Source organism: Chelon labrosus (genome assembly GCF_963514085.1).
Source record: "Chelon labrosus genome assembly, chromosome: 15".
NCBI lineage: Eukaryota > Metazoa > Chordata > Actinopteri > Mugiliformes > Mugilidae > Chelon > Chelon labrosus.
In genome coordinates this window covers 26520470-26531654 of record NC_140348.1, presented here as the reverse complement: position 1 = coordinate 26531654, position 11185 = coordinate 26520470, and positions in this window count along the sequence as shown.

Sequence of the window (11185 nt, the reverse complement as noted above, 5' to 3'; positions counted from 1 at the left end):
CTTTCTGACCTGCAGGAAAACATTGGTAAAAGTAACTAAAGCAGTTGTTAACATGTTCTGAACTTCACCTCCTCCAAATATGACATCTGGCTCTGCCCAGAAACTGCAGTCAGAGACATTTATCCATCTAAGAACCAGATGTACCAAGACTTTTACACCTGAGACGAGTCAAAGACAATCATTTACTGACAGACTGTACACAACACATCATTATAAATACATACATCTGTTATAATGGACTCACCAGAGAAGAGAGCAAGTAGATGACCACTAGGATCAAAGGAAGGCTGATGCAGATGATGACTAATGTAAACACATATACGATGAAGGCCTCTTTGTCATAATAGTAGCCATTAGCAGAGCAGTATTGGAAATAGTTGCTGACGTTGTTTTCATCATAACTTTCGTTCCATGAGTTGCTGATGTTGACATGTCCCATTGTTCAGTGTGAATCCTGGTGTTTGAGAGATTAGAGAGATTATCTATCTGATGTCATTCACTGATGTCCATGAAGCTTTGAGGTGTATGTTGAACACAGTATACCTTTAGTACAGTATAAATGTTGGAGTGAAACAAGGAGGAAGGAAGAAACAACTACAGGATAAAGGTGTTCAGTACGTATGAGAACAATCAATGATGAATGACCACATTTTTGAATGAAACTTATTTTGTCATTATTCATTCAATTGTGTTTGGCTACTCTATTAACATCAATAAAAAGACCCAGACAAGTCAGCTAGATAAAATAACATCAGATTAGGACAAATAAGCCCTAATAAATAAGTGATCATTTAAAGTAGTAGAAGCAGCACAGTGTAAAACATGTAACATTAAAAAGTAGCTTCATGATAACAATTGTAATGTTAAAGTAGGAGAATATCAGAGTAGCAGCATGATTCAATGATATTTTATTCATGTAGCGTCAACAAGAAAACAAATTATCTCAAGACACTTTATAAAACCTAGCCTTAAAGCCCCAGAGCAAGCACGAAGGCGACGGTGTCTAGAAAAACCCAAATATAACAGGAAGAAGCCTTGAGCAGGACCCAGCTCATATGGAGGGACCCATCTGCTTGATGAACAGTGTAAAAGTGGCAGTTGTAAGAAAGTTGTCAGATCTCACCTGAATGGGTTCCTCCCACTAGTGTTGGTTCTGTCCTCTGCATCTAAACAGTCTACAGCAGAATGTGACACGTAGCAGGTTTCTGATCATTTAAATCTGCTCATATGAGGAAGTGAGATATGAGGTCAGATGTGATCATGAAACGTACGGATGTACAGAATCATCATTAAAGACGTCAGCAGATATTCTTTCAACAAAACATCCTCAAAGAATCATTTAAAACTTCAAACTTATACAACAGACTTTCTATCAATCCAGTTTGAGGGTTTGTTTCACCTTCTTTATTTTTATGTTGCACCAAATATTTCATACATTACAGAGATGCAGTGTGATCTATGAGCGGCCGTCACAACACATTGTCAGGAAAGCAACTAGATGACAAACTGGAACTGGAACAAAACTAAAAGCTGTGAGTTTATATTATTTTATTCCAGTAATTATGAAAATCAAGTTAAATATTGTGGCATAAGAAACACTGAATGTTTATACATTAGATTATTATTCTTTTATTTGAAACATTTAAAATAAGATGTTGGAGAATTTCCTTTCTACCTTATATAAAGAATAAAACTATCATTCTGTTATTTACTCACTGATGGAGTCATGATTTCCACATGTTCAAAGCTCAGTTACAGATAAACAGTGGCTCAGTTGTCTTGATTTTCATCAGTAGGAAAACTTTATATCAGCGTGAGCAGTTGCTGCTGTGTCTTTAGAAAAACCTCAACCCCATGAACTGACAGTCCAGAGACTATTCACTGATGCAGGGTTACTCAGGTAAACTCAAACCTCAACCAGTTTAACCCACACTGATAAAAACCTGTGTTCGTCTGTCTGTCTTATTTTAAGCTGCCTGTTGTCTGTGATGTATTGAAAGACTGAAGAGGAAGCAAAGAAAAGAGAAGGAAGAGAAGCAAGGGTGATGAGAACTGAGATGAAACAAGAGATAGAGAGGGTTAAGACACACATTAATGGGTAAAAATAGAATGACAAAGAATGACTATGTTATAAAAACTACATTACGGTTAATGCATTGTTACCTCCCAGTTAAGTGAACCTGTCAAAGTCCATCCTGAATAAACTGTGTCGATGGACACTAGAGTCAAAGGAAGGAAGATACAATTATAATCTTCTATAACAGAAAAAACTTTAGACCAGAGGTGACCCAAAAAGCCCCATGTGCCAGGGCACGTCTGCCTCAGAGAAATGTGAACCTCCCCGATCTAATTAGCCCTACAGAGACATGCGTATGAAGTCACTTCCTTCCATGATGAAAGGTGAGAGGGAGAAAGCGGCAGTTGACCCTGGTAGCCATGACAACCAGACCCTAGCGAGCTTACACACGTTCACACACGCCGCAGAAGAGGACGAGTGGCGGGAAAAGAGTTCTCAGTGGATAACAGGATCTGCCAAAACATTAAAACCCCCCACTGCAGTACTGTAGGGGGCCAGAACCTGACATTATGACCCCCCCATCATGCTAATTGCTAACATTAGCAGCTCATGCTAGAATTAGTGGCTCATGTGTGTAAATATACATGTTAAAAAAAATGTTAAACATGTTAACATGTTAAAATTAGTGGCTAGCGCATCATGCTAATTGCTAACATTTGTGGTTAATGCTTTACTGCCATGAGTAGCTAGCGTGCTAGCCGCTCGTGGTAGTAAAGACATGCTAATTGCTAACATTAGCGGCTAATGCTTGACTGCATGTAAAGACATGCTAATTGCTAACATTTGTGGCTAATGCTAGAATTAGTGGCTCATGTGTGTAAATATACATGTTAAAAATTACTATTTGAGGGTATTGTGAAGCTATACCACACTAAGCCAATGCTAAAATTAGTGGCTAGCGCATCATGCTAATTGCTGACATTTGTGGTTAATGCTTTACTGCCATGAGTAGCTAGCGTGCTAGCCGCTCGTGGTAGTAAAGACATGCTAATTGCTAACATTAGCGGCTAATGCTAGAATTAGTGGCTCATGTGTGTAAATATACATGTTAAAAATTACTATTTGAGGGTATTGTGAAGCTATACCACACTAAGCCAATGCTAAAATTAGTGGCTAGCGCATCATGCTAATTGCTGACATTTGTGGTTAATGCTTTACTGCCATGAGTAGCTAGCGTGCTAGCCGCTCGTGGTAGTAAAGACATGCTAATTGCTAACATTTGTGGCTAATGCTAGAATTAGTGGCTCATGTGTGTAAATATACATGTTAAAAATTATTATTTGAGGTGTGCTTTTTCAATACAGAACCCCGGCAACAGCCCACTCGGCACTTCAAAAATTTCCGCGGGAATTTTCTAGTTTTGACTGTTTGTTTGTGCCCTGTGATGGACTGGCGACCTGTCCAGGGTGTACCCCCGCCTCTCGCCCGATGACGGCTGGGATAGGCTCCAGCAGATCCCGCGACCCTTAACAGGAATAAGCGGGTATAGAAGATGAATGAATGAATGAACTTTAATTTTTTAAATGATAATAAAGACATATTCAATAGCATTTCCTTTTCATTAAAGTTTAATTAACTTTAAGTACTTTTTTCAGAACAGTATTTACTTTAAATGGTAACCAAAAAAAAAATGCGTCACCATAACACAAATAAAATTAGAACACCAGTCATTTGAATTAAATTGTAATAAAGTTACACACGACCCACAACATAAACAACAAAGAGGATAGGCTCAGGAACAGATAAAAAAAATGATCCATCTGACGATTTTCAAGTGCAGCGCAGCTGGCTCAGTTAGTCGTGCATATATGGTGCGTAGAAGAAGATAACGTCTTCTCCGCCATTGCAATTTGTATCTCGCCCACCCCCTAGAGGCAGTTCACGCACCTCCAGGGGTGCACGCACTGCACTTTGAGAATCCCTGGTCTCGTATATACAGTCAATGGTCTATAGTTGGCCGAGCTCTGACATGTGCATCAGTGTAATCGGTGTACCAGGAAATCGTGCATCGACAAAAGTTCCGAGATGTTTGGAACGCAAACTTCGATGAGAGACAAGAGCCAATTAATAAGGTCACTCGCCACCAAGAGGTCAGGGGTGTGAATTGCAATCTGTCAAAATGACGGACGGCCTTCAGATTTTTCCGTCATATTTAAAAAAAAAAACAGTCAATGACGGAAAATATTCGGTTAACGCGACCCCTGCTCACCCGGACCCTGAAAGTGGAGCCCCCGCCTCCCCGTCTTGAGCCTGACCTGGGAGAGGAACTTGCCAGTGAGGCCGTCTGGAGGCCAGGCTTTTCTACATGGGGCCTGGCCGGGTTCAACAAGAAGAAACAACATAGAGCTGATTTGATGGATTTTGCTCCATTTTTTATGGATGGTGTTGTCTCCGTGTCTGTTAACGATCATAAAGCCCCAGTGAAGATTTTGTAACACTCGGCTGTTTCTTAGTAGAGAGGGACTCGAGAGCTGGCGGTGAGTGATTGTGGCTGATCTGATCTGGTAGAGTTCACTGAGTTTAGTAAATCCTGGTTTACTGATATTCCTTCCCAGACTAATTTGCTAATGCACGATATCAACGTTGGTGACTCCCAGCCATGAAAACAGCACCCATACCAAGTTAATCCTGAAAAACATCACCATCTTAAGAAGCAGGAATGAGGAGGAAGTCAGGCTGCCACATCAAAATGAAATCATTGCACTGAGAAAAATACCTCAAGGTACCCAAACTGTCTGCTCATCGAAAATCTTCCTGGTGGAGATTTACTGAAAAATAGCATACATCAAGCAGCCACAACATTATGACCACTGACAGGAGAAGTGAATAACATTGACCATCTTGTGACAATTCAGTGTTCTGCTGGGAAACTTTATCACCTGGCATTCATTGGTCTGGATGTTACTTAGACATGTAGCACCCACCTAGACCAGACCAGGCACCCCCATCCCATAGTAATGACACTCCTTGATGGCAGCAGCCATCCCCAGCAGGATGCAGCCTGACACAGACACACACACAAAAACACTTTAGGAACAACTAAAAAAAAAAAAAAAACATGAAGAACAGCACAAGGTGTTGACCTGGCCTCCAAATTCACTAGATCCCAAACTGATCAAGTATCTGTGGGATGATCCTCCCCTCAATGAGTTCCTCCCAGTTCTGAGTTCTAAACAGTCTACAGCAGAATGTGACACGTAGCAGGTTTCTGATCATTTAAATCTGCTTGTATGAGGAAATGAGATATGAGGTCAGATGTGATCATGAAACGTCACAACACCAGTCAGGTTTGGCTTCACCTTCTTTATTTTAGGCTGTACCGATTATTTTATTGTCTAACTTATACATTACAGACAGGCATTGTGATCTATGAGTGGTCGTCAGTTCACATATTTTATTCAAGTCATTATAAACATCAATTATAATACTGAGGCAAAGAAAATACTAAATGTTCTACTTCATGTAAGAAAAGTATCACGCTATTAACATATTTATGAGTCATATTTTCCGATACGCAGCAGCTTAGTTTCCTGTTTTCTATCAGAAGGAAATCTAAATGTCAGCTTGAGGACATGCTGACCTTCAGCAAAACCACAACGAACCGAAGTGATGAACCAAAGACTATAAACTGATGTTGGAGGACATTACATCAATATCCTGTTTTAGGGTTTGTTTCACCTTCTTTATTTTTGTGTTTCACCAGATATTTTTGTTTGTGTTATTTTTATAAATGACAGAGATGCAGTGTGATCAGTGTTCATGCATCACATCTTTATCCTGAGAACTTTGTTAAAACACACACAGCAGCTCATTTACCTATCTGGTGCATCAAACAACAACATGTTGTGTTTTCAGTCAGAGTTACAGTCATGATTCATGAAACCTGCTGAAGGTGTTGAGGTCTGGAAACATATCAGATATGTGGTTAATAAATATAATATGTCAGTCCATGATCAGCTGTCAGTGATTTTCACATTAAGACTGTGTTTCAGTGATCAAGCTGAACAATGTCACTATCAATATCACATTATCATCATCATCAATATCAATCAGTCTGTGAGATTTTCTACTAAAACATCCAACTAACAAACATGAATGAATAAAGAATGTAGAAAGTGCTGAGTTTGTTTTCTGTTGTCATCTTTATTCACAGAGATAGAAACAGACTGAATGTTTAAACATGGATGATGAGCAAATGAAACTATTTTCAGACAAGGAAAGCTGCTGAATGACAACCTCAAAAACAGCATCACATTTCTCTTTTGCTGCTTCTTCCTGCATGGACACACTAAAGTGATCAGAGTCCACACTGCTGTGTGAACCAATGGATGGGTTAAATGGAGAGAAAGAATTCCCCACTGAGGGATCAATGAAGGAGAAAAAGAATCACATCATATAGACCTTTAATTGAATCAATGATCAACAGCAGTTTTATTTAGCACTTTCTAAGCAACAAAAACTATAATAATCACACATTCAGTTACACTCTTCTAGTTTAGAAACTGTCACCCTGCACAACGCTCAGCTTTAGAAAGAAACTTCTTCCTTGTTGGATCTCTGCTGTCTCAGTGTCAGCTGTACAACAGTTGGTGATCAGCTGGTTTAAAAGGAGGCAACATGCAGCAGACTTCTGCCTGGATCTCTGTGTTCTGCAGTCAGAAATGACAGCAGCACCACCTGCTGGCCACTGCCTCCTACTACAACAACTAAACTAAAACTTCTACTTCCTGCCTACATGAAGCTGACTAGTGTACATGCTGTCGTTATTCATGCTGTTCAGATGCTGACTCCTGAAGCTGCATTTTGCAACAACACAGTGAGGCCAGAAGCTTGTCTGTGGTTCCTTTCCTAATGAAAATATACAAAATCAAGTCTGCAAGAGGACTCAACTGAAGGAGAATACCAGACACAATGATGAAGCTAAAGCTCATTCTGGCTTCTCCTGCCAGTAACAGAATGACTCTGGGCAGGAACATCAGTGTGTAAATAAGCAGCACCACGACCAAAACTGACACAATTCTTCGTTTTTCATCAGAGGAGACACTGAGGGATGTAGACAGGGCTTGAAGAGTCCCACCCAGGAAGAAGATGAACAGAGGAAGGGGGAGGAGGATGAAGACAGCAACAATGGTTCTTGTGATCTGAAAATCAAACAGTATGGGAGGACAAAAACAAGAGGAAGGATCCAGACTATGACAGAGACCACCACAGAGGTCTTGATGGTTCGTCTGAATCTGTACCACAGCGGCCAGGCGATGAGCAAATACCTGTAATGAAAGACAGACACACATAGACAGTCTTTGAGGAGCATCAGAATTATATACTAATAAAATGGTTAGACACAGACGTAGATACACACAAACTGGATCAGACAGATAGTTACCTTTCTAGGGAGATGCACACCATGAAGCCAACGCTGGACGCTTGACTTCAACAATCATGCTGCAGAGCTGAATGATGTCAGAAATTAGGAGATTGGTGATGTAGACTGGAGCACCGTGATCCTTTCTGACCTGCAGGAAAACACTAGTAAAAGTAACTAAAGCAGTTGTTAACATGCTCCATGTTGTGGCTAAAAAGCATTGAACCTATGTTGAGAGAATCACAAGGGTCTAGGCTGGACTCACCAGAGAAGCGAGTGAGTAGATGGCCCCTAGGATCAAAGGAAGGCCGATACAGATGATGATCAATGCAGAAACATACAGGATGAAGGCCTCTCTGCCTTTATAGATAGATAGACAACTTTATTGATCCCTTTGGGAGGTCCCCGCGGGGAAATTGACATCTCCATCGCATACAGCACTGTCAGACATACATGTACACGAACTATAGACCCAAATACCAAAACACCCAGAAAAGAACAATAATAATAATAAATATTGTGACTGTACTGTACATATATGGTTATTGCATAAATAGAAGGATACCAGATGCATATTGTTATTGCACTTAACTATTGCACTCATGTTGTTGCAGGTTAGTTAAAAATGTTATTCAGTCCCTTTCTTTTTTGTCCTCCTCCCCCCAAGTGAGTGGTGGTTATACAGATTGATAGCACGGGGGACAAAGGAGTTCCTCAGTCTATTTGTCCTGCACCTCGGGAGGAGCAGCCTCTCGCTGAAGGTGCTTCTCTGGCTACTGATGGTCGTGTGCAGAGGGTGGCTGGCATTGTCCAGGATACACGTTAGTTTTTTCAGTGTCCTTCTCTCTGCTACAGTAGCCAGAGGGTCCAGCCTCGTGCCAACCACAGAGCCAGCCCGCCTGATCAGCTTCTCCAACATGGAGAGGTCTGCCTTTGAGGTGCTCCCACCCCAGCACACCACAGCGTAGGTCAGGAAGCTGGCGACCACAGACTGGTAGAAGATCCCCAGGAGCTTCCTACAGATGTTAAAGGATCTTAACCTCCTCAGGAAGTACATCCTGCTCTGGGCCTTCTTGTACAGCTGCCCCGTGTTGCTCGTCCAGTCCAGCTTGTTGTCCAGCCACAGAACCAAGATATTTATAGGTCTCCACGACCTCCACCTCCTCCGCTCCTATCAGAACTGGTCTGGGTTTGGGTCTGTCCCTCCCAAAGTCAATGACCAGTTCCTTAGTTTTTGAGGTGTTGAGCTGTAGGTTGTTCATGTGGCTCCAGACAACAAAATCCCTCACCAGGCTCCTGTACTCCTCCTCTTCATCGCTGCTGATGCACCCCATGATGGCCGTGTCATCTGCGAACTTCTGAATGTGACACGTGTCAGAGTTGTAGCAGAAGTCCGCGGTGTAGAGATAGAAGAGGATAGGGGAAAGTACAGTCCCCTGTGGAGCTCCAGTGCTGCTGACCACAGTGTCAGACGTGATGTCCTTCAGCCTGACGTACTGTGGTCTATCGGCAGGGTTGGGTAGTAACTGATTACATGTAATATAGATTACGTAATCAGATTACAAAAATCAAGTAACTGTAATCAGCCCAGACTACAATACAAAAATGCGAAATTAGATTACAGTTACATTGTTGGGGATTACCTGATTACATTTTATCATGCAAACAATGCAACTTTTTTATGATAGCCTAGCCAGTGTTTTCATTTGACAAGCAGCCCATTTGTTTGTTCACTAGATGTCATTATCATCCATTTGCCTGTGTAGTTTCTTGACAAGAAAAAGGTTCAAATCAAAACCCAAGATGGAGGAACCGTCAACGTCAACCAACCCAGATAGCAAAATCAGATTGGCAGATAGCAGACCGCTGGTGGCATGCCACTTGTGGTCCACCGTTGGACCACCATCTCTTGAAATTTAAATTATCATGAATATTAAGAAAATACATGAAATGTTATTAAAGTGATGGATGAAGTATAACTGAATAAATGAAAAAGGTTTTAGACCAATAGTGACAAAATATTGGGGCATTTGACGACAACTCGCTCGCGGACCGCCAGTGAACCGATGAGCGGACTGCCAGGTCTATCCCCAGTGGGCTGACGGTGGTCCGCCAGCCTCTTGCTATCTGGGAATAGACCTGTTCCAGTCGGCAAAAATACGTTCAGTACTTGGCAACATCGCCACAACTTTGAATTAAAGACAGAGGAAAATAAGATTGTGTATGTCTTGTACAAGTTGTGTAAAAAGTAATCCTAAAGTAATCAGATTACGTTACATGTTTTGGGTAATCCAATAGATTACGTTACTGATTACAAAATTTGCCATGTAATCTGTAATCAGTAATCGATTACATTTCAAAGTAATCTGACCCAACCCTGTCTATCGGTGAGGTAGCTGGAAATCCAAGCAACCAGGCAGGGGTCCACTCGCATTCTGGAGAGTTTATCCTGGAGTACAAGGGGCTGGATTGTGTTGAAGGCACTCGAAAAGTCCAGGAAGGTAATCCTGACAGTGCCTTTTCCCTTGTCCAGATGCGAGTTGGCTCTGTGTAGAAGGTATAGGATGGCATCCTCTACACCAGGGGTGTCAAACTGATCCGTGAAAGGGCCGCTGTGGCTGCAGGTTTTCATTCCAACCATGCAGCACCCATGCAGTGGGTGTGGCTGGCACGTTTTTGTTCCAATCAAGCAAGAGGACACCTGAAATGACTGCGTGAAGGCAGTTCAGTTGATTGATTGAGCCAAGTCAGGTGTGCTGCTGCATGGTTGGAATGAAAACCTGCAGCCACAGCGGCCCTTTCACGGATCAGTTTGACACCTGTGCTCTACACCAACCTCTGCCCGGTAGGCAAACTGTAGAGGGTCCTCAGCGTGCTGCACCTGAGGTCTGAGGAGGTGGAGGAAGAGCCGCTCCAGCGTCTTCATCAGATGTGATGTGAGTGCCACCGGTCGGAAGTCATTCAGCTCGCTGGGCCGGTTCTTCTTGGGGACAGGAACGATGCATGAAGTCTTCCAGAGGGTGGGCACTCTCCCGAGTTGCAGGCTCAGGTTGAAGATACGTTGTAGCGGCTCCCCGAGTTCAGCAGCGCAGGTCTTCAGAAGACGTGGACACACCATGTCGGGTCCTGCTGCCTTCCGGGGCCGGAGCTTCCTCAGTTCACCCCTCACTTGGTCAGCTGTGAAGCAGGGGAGGGGCTGTGAGGAGGGGAGGTGGGTTGGGGGGCTGTCCAGCTCCCGTGGAAGAGGAGGTGAGGGTTGGGGGGTGCTGTGCGAGAGAGGTGAGAGTGGGAGGCCGGGGAGGGGGGATGGCTGCGGCAGCTGGGGGAGAGGAGAGGAGGAGGGGGGGTTGTAAGTGGGTGAAGATGCGTTGGGGGGAGGGCAGGCTACAGTGACGGTGGGGAGTGGAGTGTATTCACTGAACCTATTGAAAAACATGTTCAGGTCGTTGGCTCTCTCTACACTTCCCCCCTCTGTGCTGGTCCTTGCTTTGTGTCCAGTGATGGTTCTGACACCTTCCCAGACGTCCCTCATGTTGTTGTCCCTCAGCTTTTGCTCCACTTTCCTCCTGTAGCAGTCCTTTGCTTCCCTCAGGCAGCGTTTCACCTCCCTCTGTGCTGCTTTCATCTCCTCCTTGTCTTTAGTCCTGAAGGCCTTCTTCTTCTGGTTGAGGACAGCCTTGACTTCCTGTGTTACCCATGGTTTGTTGTTTGGGTAACACCGAACAGTCTTGGTAGGGGCGACCACG